General features: G+C 37.7%; 1 pseudogene; it reads right to left on the bottom strand.

The window, feature by feature from the left end:
* Nucleotides 1–3,625: 3,625 nt before the first annotated feature.
* Nucleotides 3,626–6,648, bottom strand: LOC141609286 (acidic endochitinase-like; annotated as a pseudogene).
* Nucleotides 6,649–12,064: the final 5,416 nt, after the last annotated feature.

Raw genomic sequence — 12,064 nt, 5'->3', positions numbered from 1 at the left:
ATTAATGATAAGTAGAGATAGCCCGGGCGAAGCCGGGCACCAATACTAGTATAGTAAAACCCGAGACCTCGACTTAAGGAAACTAGATAATCTAAATATCTTTATACTCTAATCTTAGCAATCCCAAGAAATCTTTATACGAACAATATCTCAACATTCTCAAACCTGATAGCAAGTGGCCACAAGGGAAAAGAATGCGGATTAGTCAAGATTTGAGCTACTTAGGACCTCAAATTTTAACACGGTTGCGTTTCTAGGGCTCGAACCACTGACTTTGGTTAAGTTAGTACAAATATTCTCTCTTTATTATAGCGGCACATTCTAATTAACCAACATGTGATGTCCTGTAAAGGTGACCACGACCGAATCACACTCGTGAGGAGGATGGGTCGATCCTGGTTGGCTCTAGCTCACCCTTAATCGAGTCGTGAATCGTGAGGAGGATTTGGCAGGCCGGATTGACTCAATGATTTTTAGGTTTTTAAGTTCGTATAAAGTTTTTGAACTTTGTAGTAAAAAAATTTCGGAATTTAGAAATTGGTTTGATAACGGTGGTTAGGTGGCGGTTGTAGATGTGAAATTGTCGGAATTTTGTAATTGGGTTAATTTGCACGTAATCTTAAACGTTTGGGGGTAAATTGCACATATTGAAACGTTTGGGGCCAAAATGCACTTACCCCAAACATTTGGGGGGCAATTTGCTACTTACCCTTTTGTTTGGACCAAAGAATGTTCAAAGAAAGTGACTTGGGGAAGGCAGGCTATTGATTAGTTGGTCTCTCTTGAGATGGGTATTTCCATTTTGAGATTACTATAGATCAGATAACATTTCATGTGGTTCAATGAGAAAAAATTCTTGCTATTTCTGTTATGAGTACAATACAAGGAATTTTAACAATCCTATTTAGAAACTCCATTTATGTTATTTGACCCATTATAAGGTCAAGACGGAGATACACGCCTTAAACTAGAACTTGTGAGGCTAGTAACCGACCCTAAACTTTGTGCCAACTCTCAAATGTGTTGATGATAATGGATAACTATTTTAGATACCGCGCAATGAATGCGCAATATTTATAGAGTTACTGATATAGAATTTGTGCAATATATGCACGGTATTTATAAAGTTTTACTTTTTAGTGTATTATTTATGAATTCACTTATTTTTCATGTTTCTCCTTAATGTATTTTAATTAGAGAAGTAAATAAAAGTTTAATCGTAAGAAGTAATAAAATGAGTATTTTTTTTGAATTTTTTTTTTGCTTTTTTACCGAGAAACTAATGATGTTAATTTACAAATATCTACTAATATAACATACTTCAAAGTTTTATCATAAAAAGTCAATGAATTGTAATATTTACTAATACCATATTTTTTAGCCGCAGCTTCTTATCATAAAAAGTCAATAAATTTTTTCAATAAGTTTGTTAAAAAAAGAATTTCCTTATGCTAAAAAGATCGGAGATAAATTTGTGCAGAATGTGAAATATTAAATGTTATAAATATTTAAATACAAAAGATTATACTCATTTATAACTTATTATGTCCGCAACTTTCGACTTTAGATAAGATTAGTTTGTTAGCAATAAGATAAAATTGCACAAATGCTACCTATATACGTGCGAAAAACTTTAGACTCTAGATAAGATTATTTTGATAGTATTTGCTCATTATTAATCGGATTGGGTGTTGAATGTACGAATATTAACATATAGTATTTGCTCATATTATTAAATATTAAATATAACTACTATTAGATATAATGAGAGTAGCAATTATCCGTATTTCGGGATTCGGGTTGGATGTCGAGCTAAGTGTGAAAAATATGGTGTATTTATCAGTATGTTATTTGTCCCATATTGAAAAATAATTGAGGTGTTGTGAATATACTACGTATAAATAGTAGATTTACCCCACATTGAAAGATTAACATGCAAAAGGTAGGATGATCTTACGATTATAAATAGAAGTCATCCTTGAAACTTGGGAGTCAACCTAAAATCTTTTGAGTCACTTAACTATTGTGAAAGAAAACTCTTAAGAGTTTCTATTATTAACGCTTAAAATTAAAATTTAACAAACTATAATTTTGTTGTCGCTAAATTGTATGTTTGTTTATAGTGGCCAAAAACATAGACGGATTTATCTTTTACTCCTTTACGGTGGAATAATAGCAATACGATGATAATAGGAGTATACATTACATGTGCTTTGTACAAGAAAGAACATAAAAATGAACTCTATGTATCAGTAATTAGAAGATTAATTATTATTATTATTATTATTATTATTATTATTATTATTATTATTATTATTATTATTATTATTATTATTATTATTATTATTATTATTTAAGACGAACTTATTAATTAAACAAAAAAAATTGAAATGACTAACTTATAAGAATGACATGTGTAAGTAAATTGTCCATATTTGAAGGGTAAGTATATGGTTCAAACAAAATATATACTCCCTCCCTCCCAGTCAATAGTTTACATTTGCTTTATTCTTCCTATCAAAATATAGCAAATGTAAACTATTCATTAATTTCACACCTGTCTTTGTATTAATTATAAGGGTTATCAAAGCGTTCCCATTGGCTTACACTTATGATGATTAGTACTTAATAAATTTTGCTATAATTCGAGATAACAAAGCTTTAGAGGCACTACTTAATGCTTAGAATCAAGTACGTATCAAGAGACCATAAGGGATTATGATATTTCATTTTTTTAGAATTATGTGACACCCGGATTTGAACTTCAAAACACCTATCTTTATATTAACACAAATTCTTATTTCAGACCGCCATATCCGTCTGAAATGGTCAGACGATCACCATTTCCTCTCACAAAAAACCCATTTAGGGTGTGAGTGGGAAAGCACATGGGGGTGTCCCACCACCCATGTGCTTCTCATTTGTGAGAGGTCTTATTACGATCTGAAATAATGCGGTCTGAAGCAAGACGGACTGTTATATTAATCATAAGGGCTATCAAAGCGCCCCGATTGGCTTACACTTATGATGATTAGTATTTAATACATTTTGCTAGAATTCGAGAACAAAACTTTAGAGGCTACTTAATTTTTAAAATCAAGTACATATTTGAACTTCGAAACACCTATTCGATAAGGGATTAGAATATTTCATTTTTTAGAATTATGTGACACCCGGATTTGAACTTCGAAACACCTATTCGATAATGTTCTATAACTTAGTTTTAAAATAATCAAAGTAATTAACCCGTACGAAGTACGGGCTTTCAAACTAGTTCATTTAGTAAATAGGGGATTCGTACTAATTAAAAAATACTTCGTCAATCGCCATATATAATAAAATTGCAAGGTCGTGTTCTTTCTAGCATTTTTCAGTTTACTTCGATTAAGTCCAGTTAAGTTCAGCCTTAGTCTCATCGTTCAGCTTCAGTAAGTTCAGATTTTCTTAGTCAATTCAGCCTTATTCTGTTAAGTTTAGTCCAATTAAGAACCATTCAGTTCAATTCAGTCAAACTCATTTTAACCCGAAAGACGTAATTTCACACAATAGACAGAATTACAGTCATTTCATTTATTCAGTAAAAAAAACACTGGAGGTCCTTCATTTAGTCCGGTGAATGGAACCATTAGATACTGCCCTTGATGGAGTTACTATAACTGGCATCAAAAAACCTAAACCAGAGCAGCACCCCACCATACTTAGGCGACGATTTAATAGTCGGTAAGACTTGAGATATAAGAACCTGAGGCGGAATAAACCCGCTACTCGCTGCACCAGTAGCAGCAGGAATGCCAAGAAAAACTTGACCAACATTTACAGTAGGCCACTTACTCCAGGAGCTAAGTAACTGGTTGGTGTTGCCATTGTATTGGCAAGCAACCGAAGGGTTGTTATAGAATTGAACCCAAATAAAGTCGAAAACACCAGTATTGATTGCAGGACTTAGATGTGCATCAGGAAAAGGGCATTGTGTTACTGTAGATAAAAATACTTTCCTTTGTGAGGTACTGTGTCCTTGGAGGGCCTTGGCTAGGACGTCGTAGTTTGCTCCCGTCCCGGCTTCTATGTCAAAGTCTATTTCGTCTAGAATTGCGTTTCCAAATGGGCGCGAGGTTGAGGTTCCGCCTAGGAAGTTGTTCCATAGGAAGGTTGCTACCTATGGAAAAGAGAGAAATTAACAAATGATTATTAACTTACAAGAACCAAGCTCATTACAGAAAGTCTACGGATCTTTAACTATTTGAAAATTCTGAGCAGTCAAAGTTTATTCCGTAAAACACATTGACAGATTATAACTCTTAATACACTTATACAATTGTACAAGTTCCAAAAACAGTTTTTTTTTCATTTTTTTTATTCATATCGAAAATCTCGTAAAAACTAAAAACGATTTTTTGGGGAGACAAAGTTATGTTTTCGGTAGTCGTAGACAAGATTTAAGCCCAGTCAAAGTTTTTTTTTTCTTTTTCAGAAAAAAAAAAAACGAAGGTACAATTGTACAAGTGAGAAAATTATATAATGAGTAATTTAACAATTACTCCCTTTTATAAACCACTTTTCTAAAATAACTCTCTTATTAAAACTTTTTAATAATTTACTCTCATAAAATGTTCTTAGTTCAAAAGTTGAACCCATTTTGTCTTTCCGGTGACATATTCCGTCAGTTTTCAAATTTTTAGTTTTAAGGGCTAAATTTATGACCAAAATACCCCTAACTGCATTCTGTTTTCTCTCTCTTACTCTCTTCACTATAATTCTTTATACCAACACCGACGGACTAACACAACAACACTACCACCACCGCGCACTAGTGGGGATTTAATGACATCCATTTTTTTTTAGTCAGTAGAAGAGAGAAAGAGTGGGTGGCACAGTTTTGGCGGTAGACCTCATTCTCTTACTAAAACTCTCACTATCAAACTCGTACCATTACTCAGCACCATCACCGTGACCATTATCATTACCACCCTGCTTTTCTGGTGCATTTAATACCCTCGTTTACCTTTCGATCCCTTGTTTCAAAAATTCTTCCTTCCCACATCCTTTATTATTAATTAATTAATTAATTAATAATATTCCTTTTCGGAATCATGCATATATCAGTAGCTTGTAGATAGTAAATTATTGAATCATTAATCGCAAAAGTTCAGGAGCAGAAGGGGAAGTAAAAGGCACAATCTTGATTGGGTGAGCTTGATTTTTGGTTCGATTCTTGCTCGAATTTTGATCTGGGTAGCTCCTGAGCAGCGGTGAGCGGTGGACGTGACTGGTGGCTTGAGGATTGGGTGAGCTTGATGGTGAGGTGATTGATTGGTGATGGTAGTCTCGAATTGGGTTGGTGCACCGAGTTGATGGGTAATGCGGTGGTCGATGGTTGGAGAATGGTGGTGGATTCGATGGTGAGAACAACGATGGTGGTTGACGAATGGTGTTGTTGTTGCAATGGTACGTGAATGAAGTGGTGTCGATTTCGATTCTGAGCTCGAAGGCAGATGATGGGCGTGGAAATGGTGCCGCTGCTCGAAATTAGAGACTGCCATGATGGTGCGGGTGTGGCCGTTTGGGTACCATGGTAGCAGCGTGGTTGAGGCAAGACGAAGGTCCGATTTCGAGTTCGCAATTAAAGATGGAGATGGTGGTGTTGAAGTATGGTGCGATTAGTCCAACACACGTTTTACAAATGGGGGAGCTTGATATGAATTTACACAGGGGCAAAACGGTCATAAAAAATGATTTTTCACCGGATTGTCAATTTGGGTCCAATTTTTGACCTGAGAACATTTTATGAAAGTAAATTATTAAAAAGTTTTTATAAGGGAGTTATTTTAGAAAAATGATTTATAAAAGAGACTAATTGAAGGGTATGAATGAGAAAATTTCATTAATATTTATCGGCCTTATATTCGGCCTTCTATGCTGTTGTCCATCTAATTTCACAAAATCTCATTGAAGACGGCACGTATCCGTCACTTTGGAGTGACGGATACCATTTTCTCTCACAAATGACCCAAATAGAGGAGAGAGGGAAGCACATGGGGGTGCCCCCACCTTGTTCCCTATCCGTTTTGTGAGTGACATTACCCGTCACTTGCTCCGACTCGTCTTCAGCAAGACTAACTGATCTAATTTAGCTGATAAATTAAATAATAACAAGTGATATTAATGATGGGAGTTCAAACCCTGTCAACATCAGAATTTTTTTTCTAGCGGTTTTAACGATAAATTTACAAATCTACTCAAATCTGTAAGGCCAAATTGCCAGAAGTTACAGTATGAGGAGGAGGGATTAGTAAGAACCTGCTGAGCATCAGAAGGAAAGGAAAGGGAGTGAGTGCCAACACCACCACCCAAGAGAGAAATACTTTGACACCGCTACTTTGGCAACCAGCGATATCGTTTCCGATGCTACTGCAACTTCCTGCAATATTTGGATTGCAGTGACCAGCTAAGTTCAGTTGATGAGGTGTCTGACCATTTCCAAATACATTCAGAAACCGATATATATGAATTTGTAATTTCCCGTCGCACAAGCGGCTGCTAAAGTGCCTTCCCCCGTGTTTTGACCCAGTATGTAGCGATTTCGGCCCCATTGCAGAGATCGGCTAATAGAGATGTGAGGATTAACAGTTGCAAGGCTAAGACAGTCATGTTTAGGTATTTACCATATTCTTATGTGATGCCTGGTTTATATAATTCAGAAAAAAGGTCATTTTAGTCCTAAGTTTTATCAATTACTCCCTCCGTTACGGTTAATTTTTTTCCTTTGATTTTGGCACAAAGTTCAAGAAAAGAGGAAGAGGCCAATTACTAGATGACATGTGAAACAATTTGAGTGTGACTGATTAAATTGCTCAAGTTCATTCTTAAAATAGAAAGGACAACAGACAACAATTGACTGAGACACCTTAAAATGAAAAATAACAACAAATGACCGGGACATAGGGAGTATTTGGTAGAATAGTAAACATAATACTTAATCCTATTCAGCCTATAATTCCCCTTTCTCTAATATATGTGAGGAGTATTATAATAAAAGAGAAACTATAGGGTGAATAAGAGGGAGTACTAGTATCTAGATGTGACAGGATAATAAACACAAATATAAAGATGGACCCAAAATTGATGTCATAATCTTATGCATTGAAGCAGAGAAGTTTGAAGATAATCTTAGAATTATGCTTATATCCTTATATCCTTATGTAAAAAAAAAGAGGATTGAGAGGTTGGGTTGGCTTAAGACTGCTTCTGTCCCTGCCTGACGTCAGATTTTACGAGTTTGCCATTCCGTTTTAATTTTTCAGTTGCCTTCTCCCCTGCTTCCCCTCTTTACTCAAAAAGAAAACCATTACTAAACGCAGTTATTTTCTCCCAATTTCTGTTCTTTCTCTCTTCGTCTTCTTCTCTTCCATGTATGCTGTCACTAAATTGAGTTATTACTTTGTTTATCTTCGATGCTTGCTGATCTTATATCTTATAAAGGTTCGTTTAATATGTTTGTTCGTATTTTTACATTGAATTATCTGCTGTTGTTACATTATTTCCAGGGAATTTGAATTCCAATGTGGTTTCAAGTTATAATTGCACAAACTATTGATGGAATTTGGAAACTTGATTGCCCAATATAATATACTTCATATTTTTGATGAAAATGGTCATACCATGTTCGATGAAATGCTTAAGCTAAAATTCGACATCTACTTTTTCTTTGTAGCTTTTTTTGCGGATTTCTTCTTTAACGTCGTCTTTTGTTAAGAAGTATATCTACTTATGGAGACGTAGGTGTTCGTCTAATACATTTAAAATTACCTATATTACCATTACATTTGGGCGATAGACGATAGTATTCATACAATTGTTTCAAACAAGTCTATTAGCTAAAAAATGTTCTACTTCAGGATAAGCTAAAGTGTGGCTATTGTGATTTGTTGTTTTAAGTTGCTCTATGAATACATTAGTCAGATACGCAATTTTTTTTGTCCCGTACATAGTTTGTTGGTTGAACATCTCTTTGTTATAAGGTAGTGTTTGGAAATACGAAATTAATTTCATTTTCATGATTTCAATTGTAGAAATTCAAATATTTGAATTCAATTCCAAATCCAATTCCAAAATTTTACTCCTAGCTTAAACTAAACCCTAATTTGCAGAGATTTACCTAAACTAGTTGCTATTGGAATTATGTGACTCGAACTAACCCAGAATCACACAAATAGCAGAAGTATACAATTCCAATCATAATAAGATAACAAATTACCACTGAAAATTGCAACTTTCAATCAAGACGAATAAAACTTCGGGTACAAATAACTGAAAGATTAACAATTAAACAGCCAACGGTTTCCAATACTAAAATTAATCAACGAAAATAAACCATATATTGAATACAAGAGAGGTAGAGAGACTTAGTTTCTACCCGGAATTTGTAGTCGGATCATCGGATGTCGCACCTCAGAAACCGCCTCAAATTCACCCTTACTCGACCGTGTGCTAAGACTCCGCCCGAGTAAGATCTCCTACTGCTCTCACGACCCAATCAGGTCTCAAATCGTCACTCTATATTGCTCAATATCGAGAAAATATCTGGGTATTCAGGTATCTTTTTCGGGAGGAAATTGACATGTGATTAGTTTATACCTTTTTACTTCTCATTCCCCATGCGTTTCAACCTCCTTAGCACGGTTTTAGCTCCCTTTCGCTTATCTTTTGCCCTTTTATTCCATGTACCGCTATATTACGGTTCCCCGTGATCTTTTGCTGGGAATTAGCCTTGAAAAAGGGAAGACGGAATGAAACCCGAGTGAAAGGCTAACCCGTGTTAGCTTGAGAAGAAAAAGAGGTGAAGAATGCTGAGAAGAGTGTTCTGCCGGCAGACCGGCAGCCGGTCTGGCCACCGGCATAACACACTCCCCATAATGCCAAGAAAATGGAGGAAAAATGCTGAAGGCTGTGTTCTGCCGGTAGGCCGGTCCACCGGTAGAACACAGCAGCTAGAGTTGAATTGGAATTAGAGGAGAAAAAGAAGTTTGGCCTCGCTACCGGTAGGAGAACCGGTAGCCGGTCCACCGGTAGAACACAACATTATGAAGGATTTGAAGACTTTGAAGACTGTGTTCTGCCGGCAGGCCGACAGCCGGTCCACCGGCAGAACACACTTGCCAGCTATTTTCCAAACTTCAAGTTTATTTGACCTTGCTGCCGGTAGGCGCACCGGCACCCGGTCCACCGGCAGAACGCAACATCTGACGGATTTTGGGCTTTTCTCCTCTTTTCTTCTTAATCCTATGAAAGACTATAAATACCCCCCCCCTTAACGATTTGTACACACAACCCTAGACCTAAATTAATTTCCTCTTCCAAGTTTGAATCTTGTTAATTACATTGCTAATCTTTCCTTAATTAGAACAAGTTCTTCAATTATTTAGTAGTAGAAATTGGGTTGTAAGAAGATTGAAGGTTCCTCCTTCCTTATTGTTCAATCCAAATTTCTTTCTTGCTATTGAGTTGGTATTATTTCTCTTCCTAATTTCATTAGTTTACATTTGCTTTTCTATTAAGTTTTGTTTGATTTTTTATGTTCAATTTCCATCCTTGTTGTTTGATTGTTGTTATTTTCACTCTTGTTCATCTTTCCTTTGTTCATCCTTGTTATTTACTCGCAAAGATTGAGTCTTTGATCTCCTTGTGTTAAAGATTGAGTCTTTGAGTTGCTTGTGTTAAAGATTGTGTCTTTTAGTTTAATCATCCTCATTATTAGTTTAAATTATCTTTCTTCATAACTGTTGTTGGATTGTTGCATTTTTAGAATTAGAATTCATCCTCCCATTATGTTTATGCTTAAAGACTCCATCTTTATTATTTCTCCTGCCTTTCGAAATATGATTAGTGAGTAGTCTTCCACTAGGACTCGGTTTGACCCGGTATGGGTAATTTCACTAATTAATTCTCATTTAGGTTAATTTGTTGGGGGAAATCGGTGAGGGTAGCTTAGAGGAATGAATTGTTTATGGATTGGTTTTGGGTAGTGTCAATTTGTGACCCTTGTCCACCAACGAGAGTTGGTTAGGTTGGAAATTGGGTACCCGGAACTTGACTCTATTGCTAACCTCGGTTGAGACCGAAAGGGAGAATCGGGGGAGGGTACCTCTAAGTTAGCGTTTGAAATCGACTCTCGAAAGAGGGAGTGGGATGACCCGGAGTTTGATGGGGGCTTAATGACCTTAGCTAATGCTAGACTACCTTGAGAATTACATGTGTTTTCGGGTTGTTAGGCTTTAGACTTGGGATACCGACTTTCGAACCCGAGAGGGGGGTTAGTTGGGGCAGCTAGTGTCCTATTGCGAACCCGAGAGGGAGGTTCTAGGCGAATTAGAGCCATCTCCCCCTTACCTTTCTACTCCTTAAGATTAGCCGAGGGAATTAGCATGTGGAATTACGTATATTCGTGGGAGAACCGAGTTCTAGCCTTTCCTATTATTTAATCAACTCATAATCCTTTTTAGCTTGTTCTTTGCTTGTTTCTTTGTCTAGTTTATTAGCCTTTCAATTTGCTAGTTTAGTGCTAGATCGTTACCACCTCTCAATTTTAGTTTGACTTAGCTAAGCTCGTGAACTAGAATGATTAGTAGTCTACCTACTCCTTGTGGGATCGATCCTCTAAAGTGTGCAACGACAAATCGTGCACTTGCGAGGTATAGCTTGATACCATCAAGTTTTTGGCGCCGTTGCCGGGGAGTTCGGTTAGATATTAATTGTTTTCGTTCTAGTTTAGACTAAGTCTTTTGTGTTTGATGGGGCATATTCTGCACCCGTGACCGAGTCAAACATATTGAGCAAGGTCAAAGATATCCACGGCAAGTCAACGTATCAGACAGCCTAACCGACGCAGCCTGTCGGCCTGTCTCTTGTGCCTCGGCTAGGACAACTAACCAGCCGGGGCACATATCCGCGTACTCATATCCAAGAACCCTCGGCATGGAGTCAACAGGGCCCGCCGGCCCGCCATGGGTCCCTCGGCCGAGGGTACATCAGTCTTTCCACCTGCTAGCCACTTTGCCACTTGGCCACTACGTGACAAAAGGTGAAAGTTTATAAATACTCCTCAACTCTCATTGAGGAAAGGATCCAGAATCTAACCTAAACACCTCATAATCTGGTAATATCTTCCTTATCTCTCTACAATATATACTTCGCCAAGTAACACACAACTTATCTCTTTGAGTTCACTGACTTGAGCGTCGGAGTGAGTACGCTCGGCCAAAGCCGAGCCCTCAGTTCGTTCATTGTTTCAGGAGAGGCCGAAAGAAGGATTCAACCAAAGACGTCATTCTACAAGCCACGAGTGGTAACAAATAACTGCTTCGGAATTACACCCGGAACAATTGGCGCCGTCTGTGGAAACTTAACCCAATGAAATGCAACTTCGGTGTCCGGTCAGGTAAGTTCCTCGGCGTGCTTGTCAGCGCCAGGGGAATTGATGCCAATCCAGAGAAAGTCCAAGCAATCCTGGACCCGCCGGAGCCGAGGAATCGAAAAGAGGTTATGATGTTGACCGGAAGGATGGCGGCTCTAGCCCGTTTTATCTCTCGGTCAGCCGACAAGAGCACCCCATTCTTCAAAGTGTTGAAGGGAAATAAGGACTTGGTGGGGGAACAGAGCACGACTTTTAAGCAACCGAAAGCTCATCTTCAAACTCTCCCAACCCTATCCAGGCCGATCTTTGGGGGAGACGCTATATCTATACATAGCAAGATTTACCTCGGCCACGGTCGGTCGTGATCATCGTGAGAAGAAGACAAACAAGAACACCCAATCTACTTTGTCACCATACATTGTTGCCCGCCGAAAGAAATTACCCACCGATTGAAAAAGCGCCTTTTTTGTCCGTTGCCGCAAGGAAACTGAAGCCTTACTTCGACGCACATCCCGTGACGGTCTTAACCGACCAACCATTGGAGAAAGCATTGGAAAAATTTGAGCAATCCGGCAGGCTCATCAAATGGGCAGTAGAGCTATCCGGCTTCGGCATTCAATACAAGCCGAGGCCCTCGATAAAGGGACAGGCACT

This window comes from Silene latifolia, chromosome 10, assembly GCF_048544455.1.
Source record: "Silene latifolia isolate original U9 population chromosome 10, ASM4854445v1, whole genome shotgun sequence".
Lineage (NCBI taxonomy): Eukaryota > Viridiplantae > Streptophyta > Magnoliopsida > Caryophyllales > Caryophyllaceae > Silene > Silene latifolia.
This window is presented reverse-complemented; position numbering and strand designations above follow the sequence as displayed.